The following is a 21,011-nucleotide window of genomic DNA, read 5'->3' as shown; positions in this document are numbered from 1 at the left end:
GAAGCAAGGCATATGGGCATATGGAATGGCATAGTGTACGTAACGGCTACAGTGGGAGTCGGGGGATCCAGGTTCTAGTCCCCACTTGGCCATGGAAGCTCACTGAGTGACTTTGGACCAGTCACAGACACTCAGCCCAACCTATCTCACAGGGATGTTGTTGTGAGGATAAAATGGAGAGGAGAAGGATTATGTATACTGCCTTGGGTTCCTTAAGGAGGAAAAAGGTGGGATATAAATGTTTAATAATAATAATAATAATAATAATAATAATAATAATTGTAATAAATAGCATGGGTAAGTAATGGGTAGATGTTTACACAGTGTTCACTCTCAACATCTTGCCACATTATTCACAGTGGTGATAAGTAAGCCAGGGTTTAGTGCCACTTGAAAACATTGCTTCCACTTAATTTTCTCTCTGGTTCTACGAGGCAGTTCCTTTGCTTTTCTCTGGTTTGCTTTTTTCCCTTTTATCATGGATGCACACTATAGTGGAAGCTGGTATTCCAAAGTATTGCATTTATATTATTTATATTTAAATTATAGGCTGTTTTTCAAGGGCCCCCAAAGTTTGGTACTTCATGCATGTCGTGACTGGGACACATTAGTGTTTGGTAACACACATTCTTGTCCTTATTTCTAAGTTACATTTGTATCCCTCCTTTTCCTCCAAGGAGCCCAAGGCGCTGTACATGATCTTCCTCCTCTCCGTTTTATCCTTACAACAACTTAGGTTAGGCTGAGAGTCAGTGACTGGGCCAACGTCACCTAGTGAGCTTCATGACTCAGTGGGAATTTCAACTAGTTTAGTATTCTAACCACTACACCACATTGGCTCTCCTTGATCTGGGTATGAGCAGATGCGAAGAACATAAAGAAGCGCATGCCCTTACAACAAGTTTACGCAGATGAGCTGTAGAGGCAAAGCACTTCCATCCATCCTCACCACTGACACAACTGAGGAGGCTTCCAGATTGTGCAATCACCCTGCCAAACAACAGGGACTGTTATGAGGGGTGCAGATGGCAGCATCTTCTCCTTGTAAATCTCCCATGTTTGCCCACAGCTGCTTCCATCTTTTTTTACCACAAAAAAAAAATCCGTTAAGGAGGGAAAGATGGAATAGCCACCTCAGGTGTTTTGATTGGTAACTCTAGGAGCTGCCTGACTATTCCAGGCAGCCTCCCCCAATCTGGTGCCCTCCAGGTGAATTGAACTCCAACTCCCAATGGCCTTGCTAGCTGGGATTGATGGGACTTGCAGACAAACACATCTGGAGGGCACCAGATTGGGGAAGCCTGAACGAGGGGGAAAATCCGGTAAGGCCTTGGGCCTTTCCACCCACCCACCCACATCCCCCCAACACACACTTAGAGAGCCAATGATTTCTAATCTCACTCATCAGCCATTTCCTTCACTGTAACTCTTTTGCATGGGTCACATTCTAACTTTGTTTTTAGAGAGAGCGGCACACAGTAAACACTTGGTAAGAAACACAGCGGAGATTGTTGGAGAGTGCTCTCACAGATGTCTGTTCAGTGATGATAGCATTATGTTTGCTTTCATATTTGGAAACAAAGTTCTTGGCATGTGGTCCTTTTTAAAAGGGTATGTGGGTAGCAGCTGCCTTTGTGTGTTTGCTTATGAGAAGCAAGTGGGCTTGGAGGTAATACACTGCAGGCATTTATTTAACTATGGTTGGAAAATAATAGATGTCATTGGTTGACTTTAAGAGCACTCATTTTTCAGTCTTTCCCAGGAATCTCTTTATGTCAGGGATGGGGAACCTCCAAGAACCATGAGGTCTCCATCGGGCCTACCAGCTTCCTCGCCTTATCTCTGATGGCTGATAAGACGGTTTCTCTGCTCCTTTGACCACACTGCATTAAAACATTTCAAAAGCCTCCACTGGGGCCAATGGAGGCTTTTAAAAAGATTAATTGCAGGGTGGGGGGGGATTAGGCGGGAATGGCTGTTGGGGAGGGAAAGGCTAGCCCTCCTCTCCCCATCACTTTAACCCCCCTCAGAAAATCTCCCCTCCCCCACTGCAATCAGCGCTTTAAAAAGCCCCCATGGGTGCCAACAGGCACTAATTGCAGCACATGGAGTGGCATTTGGGGGGGGGGGGTGGCTTCTGGGCAGGAGAGGGCTAACCCTCCCCAGTACTGTGGCTGAATCTACACATAGCAGTTATACTGTTATCACACCATTTTCATAACTATTGGTGCCCACTGGTGTCATGTGTACCAATAGTTATGATAACTGTATGATAACGGGAGAAATGCTATGTGTAGATTCAGCCTGCATCCCCCTCTCAAAAATTATGTTACCTCACTCATGACCACTGCTGCTCTTCTCGGAGAAGACAAACGGTTAGGCAACTTGCAAAGAACGACAATCGAGGAGAGTGAACCAGGAGGAGTTGTGGCTGCTGCCGCTGCCCCCAATACCTCACAATGCAATCCTATCTTATGCATGTATACTCAGCGGTAGGTTCCACTCTATTCAATGGGGCTTACTCCTAGGAAAGTACTTACTAGGGAATTGGTCCTACTGATGAACTCAGTGGAACTTCTGAATAAAATATGCTTAGGATGGCACTGTGGGATTAAAAATTGCAAACTCTTCTAGACACACATGCTAAGAGACTGTTGTACCTATGAGCTGTTACACTGAAATGTTGGCATTTTACTTCCTCGTGTTTTTATTTTAGAATATACATTATTGGCTAAGGAATTTTGCCAAAACAGGCTAGAGAAAAGCAGCTTCCATGTGGTAAGTTTTAGGGTCTTCCATTTGGAGCACTGTGACAGTGTTTTGGGAGTCCCTCATATTTTATTTTATATGGACATTTATGCATGCACATACACTGTGCTCTTTTCACGCCTTGACTCTTCTCAAACCATGGAACTTATAATAGTATCTTTGCCTATGTGTGTTTTCTTATCTTCCACTAATTTATTGTCACTTGGTTTTCGGTCTACTTAACCATTCCGATCCTGATATTCTTATGATTCAATATTGATTTCATAATATCACAGAGAGAGAGAAAGAGAGAGAGAGAGAGAGAGAGTTTGTGTAAGGTTATTAGCAATGCAGGAACATAGAAAGCTGCCTTATACTGAGTCAGACCTGTGGCCCAACTAGCCCTGTATTGTCAACACTGACTGGCAGTGGCTCTCCAGGGTTTCAGGCAGGACTCTTTCCTAGCCCTACCTGGAAAAGCCAGGGATTGAACCTGAGACCTTCTGCATGTGTTCTGCCACTGAATTACAACCCTCCCCAAATGTTCATGATACCTCAACATGGACTACTCAAATAAGCATATTGTTGTTTCACTCCCACTTATCACAGGTACCACTTCACACTGGAGAACTACTATTTGCAGGGGTTGTTGTTGTTGTTTTCCTGGTGGAAAATACTATGAGGAGTCAGACTTGATTTGTAATCGTATTTTCTTTCAGAAGGCCATAGGAACTATTTATGAAGTGGTACATGAAAGCCTATAAGGTATCCCATGGTTGTCCAGGGAAGGTTCTTTACATAGTTTATAAGTGATTATTACCTCCCACAGTATTTCTCGGCTCTCTTCGTTCCTTCTGGGAAATGGTATTTTTCTTTCCTTTCCTCGTGGCATGGAGTATCTTCACAGCTCAGCAGTCTCCTTTTCTCTCTCTCTTTCTCTCAACTGTTTGAGCCAAAAGCAATCAAGGAGCTATGCTTGTTTTGCATTTGGCACCATGCAATAGAATTTAGTTTGAAGTCTGGTTCAAGGATGAGGGGTTGGTCCAGGATAAAACACTCATTTTAAGTGGAATTATGTCCTGTGGTGACAAATTGCAAAAGATTTGTAGGAAGGGAAATGAAGCAGGACAATGTAGATTTTATTTTAAAATTTTCCAATGCATATGAAAATGTTGGTGCTGTGCTAAAATCTCCAGGAGGCAAAGATGGAATACTGCAAGGAGAAATACATCACTAACACTTTGTAAAATATGGGTATTGCCTTCAAATATGTCCTTTGTAGATGCAAAGCCAGGCATAAATTGACATCGACCACCAAGAAGAAAAAGAAGAAATAATAACTTCTGCTTGCAATAGGTTGCTTGGCTAAGCCCTGAGTTGCCACCTAATTTCATTGGCTCAGTCATTTATGCATCCACACCACCAAATATTTGAGCATTCAAGGTGGCAGATATAGGGCAGAATCCAATGCCCCCACTGATTCCTGTTTGCCCTGCCAATTCCCTTCCATAAGTCGTGGGTACTGCTGATTCCGTGGTGCAAGTGGAACCCACTGCTTACGCAAGGGAGATTTACTGCTTCCTAGAGGAAACTCTGGAACAAATGGTATTGCTCATTTGTGGAAGGAGGCAGTTGGCGGAGCTCCCTTCTGCACGCTCTGCCAACCTGCCTCCTTCTGGAAACGAGCATTTCCATTCATTTCAGATTGCTCCAGAAGTGGAATTGGCGGGGAGTACAAGAATCAGCTTCAGTTTCAGTATCTGTCCTTCCATTGAGCAGTCAGGGTTGATTTCCTTTAGGATTGACTGATTTGACCTCCTTGCAGTCCAGGGGACTCGTAAGAGTCTTCTCCAGCACCACAGTTCGAAAGTATCAATTCTTCAGCGCTCAGCCTTCCTTATAGTCCAGCTCTCACAGCCATACAACAAACGAGAATCAGCAGAGGTGCAATGATCCTGTCAGATTCTGCCCATTGACTCCACCCCTTACATTTGACACAGATGTCTCTTCCATGGATCAAGAAGTCTCACTCCCTGACATCATACTCAGACTTTGACTCATAGATCTCCTTCCTTCATTTCTTGAGCTATGCTAAAAATAAAATTGTTATGTCAGGTAATTAATTTTAATTCTAAGTCCCTTGTGTGGCACTCCTGCCTCTTGCAATGAGAATTCCTCTTCACTGAGGCCTTTCCCACCGCAGGCCATACCTTCCCTACACACAGTAACGCTGCCACCAGAACCTTTAGGCTCAAGTCCAGCTCTTTTTACTTTGTCCTCGAGCAGTGAGGACACACTCACCTCTCCTTGGCTGGTTGTTTCAACATTGTTTTTAAAATTATTTTAGATATATGTTGTCCATTGTGTGTGTTGTCCTGTTTCTATGTGTTTACATAAATGGCTTTTGTACTTTGTATAATGTACTTTAATTTAAAAAAAAAATTGTGAACCGCCCAGAGAGCGCTCAGCTATGGGGCAGTAGAGAAATATAATAAATGAAATTAAATGAAATAAATAACCTGTATTATTCCCTTTACTACTTAACCCTTATGTAGTCAAGAGCAGAAGGCATAGGATTTTATAAAACAAAGAAACCTTTATTAATTATAACATTAATATGTTCAACAGTAAATCAGTCACTTTTAAAGCTTCTATCTATATATATCCTCTCATACACAGAAATATAAGTCACTCCCTCTCTCTCTTCAAACTCTCTTCAATTTAACTCTTCACAGACCCAGCACAAATCCCATCTCTGTTCTAAACCCTATTTGTCTAATCCATATCTGATCTAAACCCTCTTTCACCTAATCCCTATCTGACTCACACAAGCACAGCAACCTGTTTATACACACACTTCACCCCACCTTCACTCACTCAGCCAGTCATCTCCTATAATACACCATTCCTCCTGTCACTCATCCCATTCTCATTCTATATATACTCATCATAAAACACAGAGTTGTAACATGAATACACATATATACCTAAAATTCATAACATATGTACATGTAACGTCACAACTTGCAACCAATTTACAACTGAATCTTAGAACTGGTAAGTGAAATGGCATGAAAGTGCTGTAGAGATTCTCCATCCTGCACCAATCCAGTAATGCCAGAAGCCCCAAGTATCATTGATTAACTACTTCCCCCAAGAGCATCTCACTAACCAGGAACTGGAGGCCTCATTGGTATGGAAAGAATCATTACATTGGCTACTCTATGACCTGGGGCTTCTAATGTATTGGAGCAGTATAGAAAGAGGGTACACTACCCTGTAGTGGCTCCCATACTAGTGAGTTGATGTCAGAACCTAGTAAACTCTTGTGAGATCTAGAGGTGCACCCAGTTGATCTTGTTTCTGTGAAAACAGCTAAATTCTGTAACCTGTATGAATGATGCATATTGACCTTGTTTGCATGATTCCAATATTTAGCATCCTGAATTCTGCAAATGTTTGCTACTTTCTATAATTTATTTTGGTTTCACTAGTCATGGGATGGGCAAGCCCCAAGAATCCACTCCCCTGGCCATTGAGAATCTTATTCAATTGTCCCTATTGCTTCTGAGATTTCAGCAACAATTATCCATCCATTTCCAAGCATATTTTTATACCCATGTGGGCTGAAAACTTGCTTTTTAAAAATTAAAGCTGAGGTTCTCAGAAAGCTGAATTCTGCACCTACTGTCATATTCTGAACTCCCATCAATTCCATTACCGCTGACCAAAAATGCAATGAAGACAAAGACCGGAAAAACCAGTTACGCGTGAGGCAGATAAGGCTCAAAAATGGTAGGAAAGCCTAGCCAATAAATTGCTGGAAAATAACACTACAGTAAAGTTAAACATACACAACTAAGATAAAAATTCTACGTGAAGGACTGGATCCAATCCTCATGTGCATAGATGTCCACTCATGCAACAGAACTTCCGCTTGTGTGACGGGACTTCCCTGCCATCTCCTTCCTGCGGCCCCCCACCCACATCTCAAATCTGCTCTGGAGGGTCCTCCAATCCTCTGAAGCAGAGTTTGGGGGAATGAAGTAGGCTGCAGGGGGGAAGGGGAAATCCATTCCACAAGTGGTTACCTTGATGGAACTACACCATCAGATACTGATGGTGATTACATACACATACTGTATATACCTAAAATAGGCCCATTATCTAAAGTACCAGAAATATACTTTATCTTCCTATACAATACTGAATAAGTTAAAGATCATGTTTCCTCATGATAAAGGGTTTTATCTCTTATTTTATGTTACGTAGAAACAGTATCAATTTAGCCATTTCTATTCAATACCAGCCCCTTCATGGATCACTGCCTTGTTGTGGCGAAGGGGCTTGCGTAACTCAGTGAAGCCATAAGCTATGCTGTGCAGAGCCACCCAAGATGGACAGGTCATGGCAGAGAGTTCTGACAAAATGTGGTCCACTGGAGAAGGAAATGGCAACCCACTCCAGTATTCTTGCCAAGAAAACCCCATGGAATGTATCACAAGGCTAAAAGAGATGACGCTGGAAGATGAGACCCTCAGGTCAGAAGGTGTCCAATATACTACTGGGGAAAAGCAGAGGGTATTTCCAAGTAGCGCCAGAAAGAGTGAAGCAGCTGGGCCAAAGCCGAAAGGACACTCAGCTGTGGATATGTCTGGTGGTGAAAAGAAAATCTGATGCTGTAAAGAACAATATTGTTTAGGAACCTGGAATGTCAGATCAATGAATCAAGGTAAGCTAGAGGTGGTCAAACATGAGATGGCAAGATTGAACATCGACATCTTGGGAATCAACGAACTAAAATGGACAGGCATGGGCGAATTTAATTCAGGTGACCATCATATCTACTATTGTGGGCAAGAATCCCTTAGAAGAAATGGAGTAGCACTCATAGTCAACAAAAGGGTGGGAAAAGCAGCACTGGGGTACAATCTTAAAAATGATAGAATGATCTCAGTACAAATCCAAGGCAAACCATTCAACATCACAGTAATTCAAGTCTATGCCCCAACCACCGATGCCGAAGAAGCTGAGGTTGATCGGTTCTGTGAAGACCTACAACACCTTCTAGAACTAACACCAAAAAAAGATGTCCTCTTCATCATAGGGGATTGAAATGCTAAAGTAGGAAGTCAAGAAATCACCAGGATAACAGGCAGGCATGGCCTTGGTGTACAAAATGAAGCCGGACAAAAGCTAATAGAGTTTTGCCAAGAGAACACACTGATCATAGCAAACACTCCTTTCCAACAGCACAAGAGGCAACTCTACACATGGACATCACCAGATGGTCAATATCAAAATCAGATTGATTATGTCCTTTGCAGTCAAAGATGGAGAAGCTCTATACAGTCAGTAAAAGCAAGACCTGGAGCTGACTGGCTCAGATCATGAGCTGCTTGTTGCAAAATTTCAGCTTAAATTGAAGAATGTAGGGAAAACCACTAAACCATTCAGGTATGACCTCAATCATACCCCTTATGAATATACAGTGGAGGTGAGGAATAGATTTCAGGGATTAGACCTGATAGACAGAGTACCTGAGGAACTATGGACAGAAGTCTGTAACATTGTTCAGGAGGCAGCAACGAAATCCATCCCAAAGAAAAAGAAATGCAAGAAAGCCAAGTGGCTGTCTGATGAGGCTTTACAAGTAGCTGAGGAAAGAAGGGAAGTGAAAAGCAAGGGGGAAAGGGGAAGATATATCCAACTGAATGCAAAGTTCCAGAGAATAGCAAGGACAGACAAGAAGGCCTTCTTAAATGAACAATGCAAATAAATCGAGGAAAACAACAGAATGGGAAAGACTAGAGATCTCTTCAAGAAAATTGGAGATCTCAAGGGAACGTTTTGTGCAAAGACGGGCATGATAAAGGACGAAGAAGGCAGGGACCTAACAGAAGCAGATGAGATTAAGAAGAGGTGGCAAGAATACACAGAAGAACTATACAGGAAAGATCTGAATGTCCCTGATAGCCATGATAGTGCGGTCACTGAACTTGAGTCAGACATCTTCGAGAGTGAAGTCAAGTGGGCCTTAGGAAGCATTAGTAACAACAAAGCTAGCGGAGATGACAGTATTCCAGCCGAGCTATTTAAAATCCTAAAAGATGATGCTGTTAAAGTGCTGCATTCAATATGCCAACAAATTTGGAACACTCAACAATGGCCACAAGACTGGAAAAGGTCAGTTTACATTCCAATTCCAAAGAAGGGCAACGCCAAAGAGTGTTCAAACTACCGCACAATTGCGCTCATTTCACATGCCAGCAAGGTGATGCTCAAAATCCTACAAGCTAGGCTTCAGCAGTATGTGAACTGAGAACTACCAGAAGTACAAGCTGGGTTTCGAAGAGGCAGAGGAACTAGAGATCAAATCGCCAATGTTCGCTGGATCATGGAGAAAGCAAGAGAATTCCAGAAAAACGTCTATTTCTGCTTCATTGACTACGCTAAAGCCTTTGATTGTGTGGATCACAACAAACTGTGGCAAATTCTTAAACTGATGGGAGTACCAGACCACCTTACCTGTCTCCTGAGAAACCTGTACGAGGGTCAAGAAGCAACAGTAAGAACCAGACATGGAACAACCGAGTGGTTCAAAATTGGGAAAGGAGTACGACAAGGCTGCATATTGTCACCCTGCTTATTTAACTTATATGCAGAGTACATCATGAGAAACGCCAGGTTGGATGAATCACAGGTCGGAATTAAGATTGCCGGGAGAATTATCAACAACCTCCAATATGCAGATGATACCACCCTAATGGCAGAAAGCGAAGAGGATCTCAAGAGCCTCATGTTGAGGGTGAAAGAGGAGAGTGCAAAAGCTGGTTTGAAACTCAACATTAACAAAACTAAGATCATGGCATCTGGCCCCATCACTTCCTGGCATATAGAAGGGGAAGAAATGGAAGCAGTGACAGATTTTACTTTCTTGGGCTCCAAGATCACCGCAGACGGTGACTGTAGCCATGAAATTAAAAGACGCTTGCTCCTGGGGAGGAAAGCTATGGCAAACCTAGACAGCATAGTAAGAGGCAGAGACATTACCTTGCCGACAAAGGTCCGTCTAATCAAAGCTATGGTTTTCCCAGTAGTAATGTATGGCTGTGAGAGCTGGACTATAAGGAAGGCTGAGCGCCGAAGAATTGATGCTTTCGAACTGTGGTGCTGGAGAAGACTCTTACGAGTCCCCTGGACTGCAAGGAGGTCAAATCAGTCAATCCTAAAGGAAATCAATCCTGAGTGCTCATTGGAAGGACAGATACTGAAGCTGAAGCTCAAATATTTTGGCCACCTAATGTGAAGAGAAAACTCTCTGGAAAAGACCCTGATGCTGGGAAAGACTGAAGGCAAAAGGAGAAGGGGATGACAGAGGATGAGATGGCTAGATAGCATCACGGATGCAATGAATATGAACTTGAGCACGCTCCGGGAGAGAGCGCAGGACAGGAAGGCCTGGCGTGCTATGATCCATGGGGTCACGAAGAGTCGGACACGACTGAACGACTGAACAACATTCAATACCAGATCTTTGAGAGGCAGCCTCATTGGGTTGGAGTATCAGATTGTAAACCATTATTGGCTACCAAATGAGGCCACTTTATATTATTCCCTGATGAACTGAATGGTGCAAAAATCAGTCTATTTTAGCTACACTGTTGTAGCTAAAAATGGGAGAGGTGGAAAAATGTTGATGACTAGGGAATGGATTATTAGCAGTACAATCCCATATATGTCTACTCAATAGTAAGCCCTATTGCATTCAATGGGACTTACTCCCAGGTAAGTGTGCATAGGATTGTGGCCTAACTCATGGCAAAAACAGTACAAATCCTCCAAAGTGAGTAAGATTGTGCAATTAAAACACGGAAGACAACATACAGAATGTCTTGTAAAAACAAAAACTGTACTGCTTTTACTAGATTTTGGAAACAAAACCATTATGTCTATTGATTTCCATAACTTTATTTTTGGTAACTTCAATTTTAACCTTATTTATCTCTTTATATACAGGTATCTCCTTGTTACAGTTTTGTTTTCATTTTTAATTAAATGGAATTGATTAGACTGGGCTGAAGATTTCAGTTAATTAAACTCATTCACCCAATGAGTTGTTTGTTTGCTTGTTTGTACCAAAGAACCAGTCACAGGTTTTCATCACAAGAGAATCCCAGCAAGCCAGACGGGAGTTTAGGTGAAGAATCTGTTGAAGAAGGATCTTCAGTAACATCTTCTGCTACTACAGAGCTGTTAAAGAGACACCATGATCATCAAGGTATGACCTGGCAGCCAAATTCCAACTGTTTTATTTGTTTTATTTTCAGCACTTGTAAGTTGTCTTTCCAATAAAAAATGTGCAAGCAGTTCAGTACATCACCTAGTGAGCGGGAGCATGGAAATTGGACCAGAACTAGCACAGGTCCTTCACCACGATGTAGTGGTAAACCTTGAAGTGCAGGCCCTCACCATGATAATTCCCACAGCCACACCCACAAGGACAATCCAAGAATGCAGGCAGCTGTGTTGATCCATTTCAACAAACCATTTCTAGCAGTTTTTAACTCCACCAGAAGCAGTTATTTTGTAAAGCTAATGGGTCTTAATTGCCCATTCAAGACCAAGAGCTTTTTCTACACAAGGCATTTTTCTACACAAGGCTCCAGAGACCTCGCCAGATCAGAGTAGGGATGCACGAATCCCTTACCTGGCTCCATGCCAGAGCATCCACGGTGGGGGGAGGTGCTCTGTCCCTCCTCCCAGAATCCTCCTCGGCCGGCTCCGCGGAGCCGCCCGGCTGCTGCGGCCGCAAATGGCGGCTGTCGTAGCGGCCACCATTTGCGTCCTTGCAAGCAGCCATAAGTATTTCCATTGCCTAGGCATGTATGAATCACTTACCTTGTTCCCTTGTGGGGCTTCCGTGGTGGGGGGGAGGCACGCCGTCCCTCCCCCCGGAATCCTCCCTGGCCAGCTCTGCTCTGCGGCGGCTCTGTGGAGCCGCCGGCCAGGGCTGTCCGCAGCCAGAGTTCCAGCCGCGGCTGGGCTGCTGCGGATGCAAATGGCAGCCGCCATAGCAGCCGCCATTTGCGTCTAGCCAGGCTGCCATGATAGACTATGTAAGTATTTACGTAGCCTATCATGTAGGGATGTCAGAGAATTCCGCCATGGATCTCGGTGAGGCCGAATGCCAGTGCATTTGGCCCCCCGAAACCTGTGGCGGAATGGCCTGCCCCCCCCACCCCCCCACGGATCCCCCCCGGGACAAGACTTACCTGGGGTGGATGTTCCGGGCAGTGGCAGCTCTGGCGGCAGTTTCAGCAGCTGCGACGGCTGGTCTTCTGACAGGCTACCGCCGCCGCCATTTGCAGTCTGGAGGGTTTTTTTTTTTTTTTTTTACAGAGATGTGATAGGCTACGTAAAGATTTACGTAGCCTATCACAGCTGGGTAAAAAAAAAAAAACGCGTACGCAAATGGCGGCGGCTACAGCCGCCACCATTTGCGTTCCTTATTTTTGGCCGTCTTAGTCTACATAAATATTTACGTAGACTAAGACAGCCAAAAATAAGGAACGCATATGGCGGTGGCTGTAGCCGCCGCCATTTGCGTACGCGGTTTGTTTGTTTTTACCCAGAGCCCTCCGCGGCCGGAAATCCGGCTGCAGACGGCTCTGGCCTGAGCCTGGCCAGCTGCTCCATGGAGCCGCCGCAGAGCACAGCCAGCCATTCAAGGATTCTGGGGGGTAGGAACGGATCGCCTCCCCCCCGTCGAGGATTCCGGCGGGAGGGACGGAGCACCTCCTCCCCCCCACGAAGCAGATCCACAAAACGGTAAGTGACTTTCGTATATCCCTACTATCATGGCAAAGAGCAGGGATGCAAACGGCCGCCATTTGCGTGGCTGCCTTTACCGTGATAGGCTACGTAAATACCTACGTAGCCTATCACGGCAGCCTGGCTGGATGCAAATGGCGGCCGCAGCAGCCGGCTGAAAGACCAGCCACCGCCACCGCCGCCGCCGGAGCCCCAGGTAAGTTTCATTCTGGGGGGATTCAGCGGGGTGGCAGGGGGTGGGAGGCCATTCCGCCATGGATTTCGGAGGGCCAAATGCCAGTGCATTCGGCCTCACTGAAATCCGTGGCGGAATTCTCCGCCATCCCTAACTTAGCCTATCACGGCAAAGAGCAGGGACGCAAATGGCGGCCGCTACTCCATTTGCGTGGCTGCCTTTACCATGATAGGCTACGTAAATACTTACGTAGCCTATCACGGCAAAGAGCAGGGGCACAAATGGCATAGCGGCCAACTTTTGCGTCCCTGCTCTTTGCCGTGATAGGCTACGTAAATACTTACGTAGCCTATCATGGCTGCAAGAACGCAAATGGCGGCCACAGCAGCCCGGCCGCAGCCGGCCGGGAGACCAGCCGGAGCTGCCGCCACTGCCACCATAGCTGCCGCTGGAGCTGCCGCTGCCGCTGCCGCCGCATCCACCCCAGGTAAGTTCCATCCCAGGGGGATTCCATGGGGTGGCGGGGGGCGGGAGGCCGTTCCGCCACAGATTTCGGGGGGCGGATTCTAAAGAATCCAGCCTCACTGGAATCCGTGGCGGAATTCTCTGACTTCCCTAGATCAGAGAAGCAACTTTGCATAACATCATAGAAGCGACTTTACAGAATATTAGGGATGGACGAAAGGGACTTACCTGGTCCCACAGCTTGCTTCGTGGTGGGGGGGAGGCGCTTCGGTTCTCCCCCTGAAGTTCAGGTGAGGGGGGAGGCGCCCCGCCTCGCCCAGCTGAAATTCAGGCCGGGGGGGAGGCGCCCCATCCCTCGCCGCCGAAATTCAGGCCGGGGAGGAGTGCCCCATCTCCCTGGCCGCGAAAAAAAAAAGTAAAGTAAAAAAAACAACAACACACACCAACGCATTCGGCCCCCCGAAACTGGCAGTGAAATTCTCTGCCCCCCCCCGCCCCCCCCCGGATGGGACTTACCTCCTGCGAATGTCCCTCCCGGCGGCGGGTCCCGGCGGCGTTTCGGTGGGGGCGGCGGCGGCAGCCGGTCTTCTGACCGGCTGCCGCCACCACCATTGCAAAATAAAAAAAGTTAAAAAAAACAAAAACACACCCAAAAAAACACATTTTTGCTGGTTCTGTATTGTTTTAATTCATATGGTGCAGCATCGCTTTCACTCATTATATGTCACACCTCTCTGGTACTGGAAACCTTCTGCATGCTGCCAGTTACTATTCAGTCACTATCCAATATAAACCAGTAAAATTCCCTTATAGTTATGCCAAAGGCTGCATTTTACAAGACATTTCATTCCCTCTTCCTCTCTCTCTCTCTCTCTCTCCCCCCCTGTCTCTCATCAAAAACTGATGGCCATTTTTAAAAAAAAGTTTAGGAAATTGCTTCAGAATTTTAGTATTTTTATTTGGTATTCCTGCATATTAAATTATATCTGAGTACTTCCCCACTCTGCCTCTAGGAAATGCAACCAATTAATATAAATAAAAGATGATATCACAGCTGAGGGAAATGCCCTTGTATTATTATTATTTTTTAAACACTCCATGAATTTGTAATGGGTAAGTCAAATTTTCTACAAAGTCTGGCTCCATTTCAGAGCTTGACATGATGGGTCACTGAGTTAGTTTCCTGTCTTGCTGTTACCATTCATGACTTACAAAATGCCAGAGGATTTTACTAATATAAAGCCTCCTAGGGTCAGTTATGCATTAACTGTATTTTTAAAGTACCAATCCTGCAAAGAACTGAATGATAGTCAAACACTGCAGTAGCAGGAAACTATCAAGGTCTATGGTCTAACCAACAATATCGATTTCACAGTCCAGCTAAAGTTAAGCAGCAACATTAATTGCTCTCACCCTTTAATGAATGTCTTCTAAACTTCAGCTGGCTTGTCCCCTTTGCTTCTTACATTAAGTAGTCTTTGCATAGTTAGACAAGGAAAGCAGGATTATGCCATATGTGTTCAAGTGTCAGGAAAAGTTTGAGCCTGAGTTCTGGCTCTTTGGATTTGGGGGCATGTGATTCAAGGGGCTTACTGCTAAGGTTGTTGGACAGATCCACAACGGATTCAAATGAGTTCAGATTTCTATGAATCCAGTCGGTGGATTCCACAGCAGATTGGCTTTTTCTGAGTCACACGGATGCCATGCACTTCTGGACTGGGTTTTTTTTTACTGGGGAGGGGGAATTCATGCAAATTTGCAAATTTACAAGTGGAACAAAATTCTCATACATCCCTAAAAAAAATCTGATTCCCTCAATGAGCAGATGATGGATGGTAAGATACCTGACCATCTTGAAACACAGATGGAATGGATTTAACATCCATACATCCCTACTTACTGCACTAGACGAGTTGTTACTGTGGATGTGCAACTCTTTGGCCCGAAGCTGAAACTCCAAGTCAAAGCGGGTGCCTCGGCCCACTTCAGGCTGCCTCCAAGTCAAGTTGGAGGGGGCATGAAGTGGCCCAAAGTGGATAAGTGCTCTTCGGAGTGATCTGGAGGCCAGGCCACCATGCTGCCACCACCGCCACCACCCAGCCCCCAGCTCCTTATGCACCAGCAGGTGTTTTGTTCCAGGGAATGGCAGGAGCCATTTTTAAAATGGCAACTCCCTGTATTTCCAGAAATACAGGGAGTCACCATTTTAAAAATGGCTCCCCCCATTCCATGGAACAAGACGGCTGCTGGTGAGTGTCTAGAGGGCCTAGGAGCTAGCAGCAGCGGCGGCTCCCCCAGCAGCAAAAGCGGCAGGCTGCCCTCATTGTGAGCTGCGGCCTCTGGCCTCACTCAGGCCTTCACAGGCTCCTTGCAAGCAAGGGACCCATGAAGGCTTGAGCAGAGGCAGGAGTCGGTCCACAACGAGGAGCCCTGCACTCCTTACAAAGAAGGGAAAGAGTGCAGTTGGAGGGCGGCCCCTGCCCTCATGCCTGTCAAATCTGCGTGGCCTCCTTCCAAGCAAGGCAGGAGGCTGTGCAGGCTTGACAGGTGCCCGTTGCCTCCTGCCAAGCGTACGTTCTTCCTTCCTTGCAAAGATGGCAGAACAGGCAGTTGGTGGGCTGTGACAGGCAGCGGTTTCCCCAGAGGCACCAGCAGCGCTTTCCCTGGTGGCTCTCCCAACAGCACTGGCAGTGGCTCCCCCAGCAGCACCAGCAGCAGTGGTGGCTTCCCTGGTGGTGCCCCCTGCCCAGAACAAGGTAAGGAGCTGGGGGGTGGAGGGGGTGGGGGGACGAAGTGGGATTTGGATGTCTGAATCCCACTTCGGCTTTGTAGGCTCAGGCGGGTTGGAGGCCCCCCGAATCAGACCGAGCCGAATCAGGCCCACCTCAGAAGCCCCAAAGCGGCTTCCGAGACAGATGGTGGGGGGTCCATGAACAGCCCTAGTAGTTACTGCTTGCTACCACCACAGAATTGCTGCTGACATATTTGTTCTATTGGCAATTATGCAGGAGTCAAAATGGATGGTGGCATATAAAGCACTTATGGCGGCAGCATGCTGGTGTTGTTGCTGCAGTTATTTTGACGCCAGCATATGCACGCTAGTGTGTATTACATACGCAACGCAGAGACGAGTTCCAGAAGTGTTGCCATGTTAGTCTGTTGCAGCAAGACAACCAGCAACAAAGAGCTTTGCGGCGCCTTTCGTGGACTAGAGGGCAGTTCTTCAGATGCATCACATCCATTTCATGGACATAGTGGTTCTATGGCAGGAACAGGCATCAGGTACAGGGGAGCTGAAAGGAGCGGGTCTTGAACGTTACATCCCAGAACTAAAGCAGCTCCCTTCAACCTCCTTTGGGTTCCCCCCCTTCCCCAAAGTAAAGTGCAAAGTGGCCAGGTATCCTCTTTTACAGAGGACACTCCTCTATTTGAAGGACTGCCAGAGGAGTGCCCAGTATTCTGAAGACATCCTCTATTTGAAGGGCTGCCCAGTCCAATTCGGGTTTAAAAATACAAGACCATCAGAAGGAATAGCCGGGCATCGAAGTTCCCCAGCAACAGCAACTGGACAGCAGACTAAGCAAGGCAGTAGTTCACCTGGTCACGGGCTTCCCCACTATGGTGACATGTACTGTATTATAATTATTTCTAAATTTGCATTTATACATATAAATTAGCATATGAAAATCATATGCAAAATGACATCATCTTTTGTCCTCCTTTTTGGTGATGCAGTTCCTGTTTGGGGGTGATTCAGAAGTGGCCACCCTGGCAAAGCCTATCTTTTGGAATAATCAGAAATGCCAAAGGGCATCTGTCTGAAAGGCTTTTAACTTAGGCTAGGCCTGTAACTGAAATTTTATGTGCATCTTTGATATGTTACAAATCATTTCAGAGCTTTACACATGTGTCTTGTAAAGTTATGCTGTCCTTCAAACAATTTTATGGGCGAATTTTGCATGCCATTATGCCATATTACCTTCATAAAAATTGTGCTGGCTGGGTGAATCCTACTGTTTTTATTTTCATCTAGCCTCAAAAGGCAGAAGGGACATTCTGTTAAAATAACATTGTCTTCAGTCTCTTGAGGTATCACCTTAAAAAAGAAAAGCTCCCATGCTCAGAGCTAGTATTGAGATGCAGTCTGAAGCATCCAGAACATCCTTTGCTATCTATAATTTCCGCTCCTTCCCCAAGCAATGGGGAAGCTCAAGGCAGCTTATGCAAGGTCAGTGAGTTTCCCCTAGAGACAGAGAGAATCCTGTAAGTGCAGGATGATTTGGCTTAAAAAAAAAATCAAATGTACAAGCTGGGGGGCAGGGGGGGGATGAGTGTTTCACATTGCCTTGTATCAGCTGCTGCATTGGTTCTAAAAGAAAATCAGTGCTGACCACCGATCCAAAAAGTCCAGAGTCTGCCCTTACACAGCTTCACCTTCCAGCATGTATACGTCCTAGCAGATAGACATGTGGCTAAATGGACAGTTTGCTGGCAGCCCTGAAGCTCCTGCCTGGAACACGGGGCTCCTTCACATGGAGCTTTTATCCTGCTGTTGAGATTGCTTACTCACAGAAGTTTGTAAGCCCTTTAAATGACAGCATGACCCTGAGAGCATCTTCTGCACTAAATGACCTTTATTCGGTTTTTAAATAGATCTGAGATAATGAGATTACCCTGCTTGAGTTCCCTCTGTGAAAAAGGAAAAGTAGCAAGAAGAAGAGCTGGACTAATGAAACATATGGAAAACTCAGATAAGGGGGAGAAGGAGGGGTGAAAGGAAGTGCATGTAAAGGGAGTCCATCATGATCCTGCATTTAAAATGGAAGCAGAAAGCCCTGTTGTAATGTGGGATTTTAGGCTGGTGTAGAGATGCTCAAAGTCTCCTCTGCTCCTGTTCCAGTCCTCAGGCGATGGGGTAAGGGAGAGTCCAAGAGCCAGCCAGAAACCTAGGCAAACTTGGTTGGAGACCTCCAGTCCTATGGCTGTCTCATCTGAATCCAAAGGCTTCTTCATGTTGTTGGGAGTATGGGATGCATCTGTGAGGTCCTCGCCCCGCTCTTCCTCCAAGGAGGCCTCAGGTTCCAGGTCTGTGCAAGGTGGACCCCTGACACCCTCTCTGAAATACTCATGGCTCTAGACTTGTCTCCTTCCAGACATCTCACACAGAAACACAGGGGACAGACTCCCCCGAAGTCAGAGAATGCCTACGCTTCCACACTGTGTGTGTGTGTGTGTGTTTTGTTGTGTGAAAAGGGACATGTGTGTGCTATGTGTATGAATGGGAGTATGTGTGGATCAGAGAGGGGGTGGCTTGACCCACTATGCTTTGGCCCCACCCACTTTTTTCCTTGGACCCACCCACCCTTAACATGCGGGCCCAGAAAGTTAGCCATGAGGGAATGCAGCCCTTGGGCTGAAAAAGTTTCCCTACCCTGTTCTAAAAATAAACCTTTTGTGGTATAAGAGTGAAACCTGGCTCCAGTTTCAGTTCGGAAAAAGACTTGTGCCTGGGCTATGAGTTGGGGAAACACTGGAGCATACATTATATAAATCTGCTATATTTATAAAGCTGAGGTAGGGTCGTTCATGCCTCAATGCTAAGAGTTAAAATGGATGTTGACTCTACAATTCTAACTCTACCATTTCAAAATGGAAGTGGACACCGATCCAGGCCATTGACAAAGTGCTGCCTTACAGCATCTAGTTGTCTTCTCAAGGAAAGCATTGCTTTCCTACTGTGTCGGAAACAAACCTATGGGAGCTTTGGGTGATCTTGACTTGTTTGTGTGAGTTCACAGCTCAAGAGGATCCCCCCCCCCATTGTAACTTGGGACAGTGCCAAGTTTTCATTAAACCTCTTATAAACGCAGAGCTCCTGCAAGGCTCCATATGGCAAGGAAGCCATCTGTGATTCGTATAGTCTTGCTCCAACAAAACGACAACAGTGTGAAAAACTCTTTTCTCTGGTTGGCAGTGAACTGTAAAAGTAATGTTAGTAATAGCTTCTGCAGGCTCGGGAATGACATAATTGACATTGGCTTATGGCGCGAGCATTAGCTGCAAACTCTTGCCAAAAGTTCTGGATTGATTAATCTCTTCATATAAAAACATCGACCATAATGGTCAAGAGCCTTCTTAAGTCTTGGCTTTCTGTTGGAGCACGGGGGTTTCTAGGTTGCTTTAGAAACACAGTTTTTTTTTTAAAAAAAAAAATATATCATCATAACTGTTCCCCATAATACTGATCTCTTTCACTAGAAGAACCCATTTGCTTTATCGATAAACGGAGCCTGTATTTCTAATTGTTTCAGAACCTTACTGCATGGCCCACCTCTCAATCATATCTGTAGCAACTTGACCCAGTGTCTGTTATTTAGCACAGAGCTGTAGCAAGGAGACCGGGCTGCAAGCCATGTTGCACATATGTTTCTTGCAATCCTGATACTTTCATTTTGGTTCAGATGATCTGAACTGTGAGAGGCATCCATTAATTTATTAGTATCCGGGATTTTTCCAAAATGTGCTGCTTTCACCCTCATCCTGGCTTTTCTCCCCCCCCCTCACCTAATTCCAAGAATACAGAACTCACCAGATGCCTTTCTTTCTCTTTCTCTTTCTCTTTCTTTCTGATTTACTTACTTACTTACTTAAATCAAATGAACCTTGCCCAATCCTTTTCCATTTGAAAACGCAATGTTCTTTTTTTAGAGCAGCCTCCCGCACCTTGGTGCCCTCTAGATGTGTTGGACTGCAGCTCCCATCATCCCAGCCAGCCTGGGAGTTGTAGTCTGACACATCTGGAAGGCACCAGGATGTGGGAAGCTATTTTAGAGAAACCCTTGCCATGCACTTTGAAGATCTCGATGGGGCCATATGCAGCATTCAAAGACTGCTTGCTTACTGGAGCAAATGTTTAGAAAAAAACAACACCTAAGACCAGCAAGGTTTCCTTTCCCACCTCTCCTAGTCTTTTTTTATAGATAGGCTGAGCTGAAATGCAGAAGCATTTCATAGTTTGTTTAGATAAGTAAGTGGCAAAACAAATTGGATCAGTTCCTAGAGGCTTTATGCATGTTTTGCTCCTTTTTTCCCTTTTCTTTTCTTTTTTTCCGCATGTCACTGGGAATTTCTTCAAAGAAATGAAAGAATAAAAGTGAATCTGACAGTGGAGTAAAGACTGACAGATTTCCATTTGTGGGATAGATCTCTATCCAGATCACCTTCTTCAACAGCATAGTTTATTTGTATTCCTGATGGATCGGGGTGTTTAGTACAACTAAATGTACTCTTTGATCCACATGCTTGCTTGCTTGCTTGCTTGCTTGCTTGCTTATTTATTTATTTATTTATTTATTTATTACATTTGTGTCCCGCCCTATATTATTAGGATCTCAGGGCTTCCTCCACACATTAAAAACGTGGCTATTCAGGCAGGCATTTGAGGTGGGTTAGGGTATTTTTAGAAATATGATGTTTTAAAGTAGAATTTTATTGTTTTAAAATTGTATTGCTGTACATTGCCCAGAGTGGCCGGGTGACCGGCCAGATGGGCGATTAAGAAATTCAGTCAATCAATCAATAAGGGTGGTGTACAGAAAAAATCAATTTAAACAGTGTAAAACAATAAATAATTTAAATAGCTAAAAAATAGCTCTCAGCCCAACCTACCTCACAGGGTTGTTGTTGTGAGGATAAAATGGAGGAGGAGGAGGATTATGTATGCCGCCTTGAGTTCCTTGGAGGAAAAAAGGTGGGATTTAAATGTAATAAATAAATAAATAAATAAATA

General features: G+C 45.2%; 1 long non-coding RNA gene across 1 annotated transcript in view; it reads left to right on the top strand.

The window, feature by feature from the left end:
• The window catches only part of LOC146348121 (uncharacterized), a 52,249-nt gene that overhangs the window by 24,071 nt on the left and 7,167 nt on the right, over nt 1–21,011 (top strand). Inside the window, exons 4-5 of the long non-coding RNA XR_014789917.1 lie at nt 2,717–2,778; nt 10,893–11,029. This is a non-coding gene — a long non-coding RNA (uncharacterized LOC146348121). The remainder of the gene's footprint in view (nt 1–2,716; nt 2,779–10,892; nt 11,030–21,011) is intronic.

Source organism: Heloderma suspectum, chromosome 4 (assembly GCF_057233095.1).
Source record: "Heloderma suspectum isolate Gila_16-S chromosome 4, 16-S_ref, whole genome shotgun sequence".
Taxonomy (NCBI): domain Eukaryota; kingdom Metazoa; phylum Chordata; class Lepidosauria; order Squamata; family Helodermatidae; genus Heloderma; species Heloderma suspectum.
The sequence above is the reverse complement of the archived record's forward strand: the minus strand, read 5'-3'. Positions and strand labels throughout refer to the sequence as shown.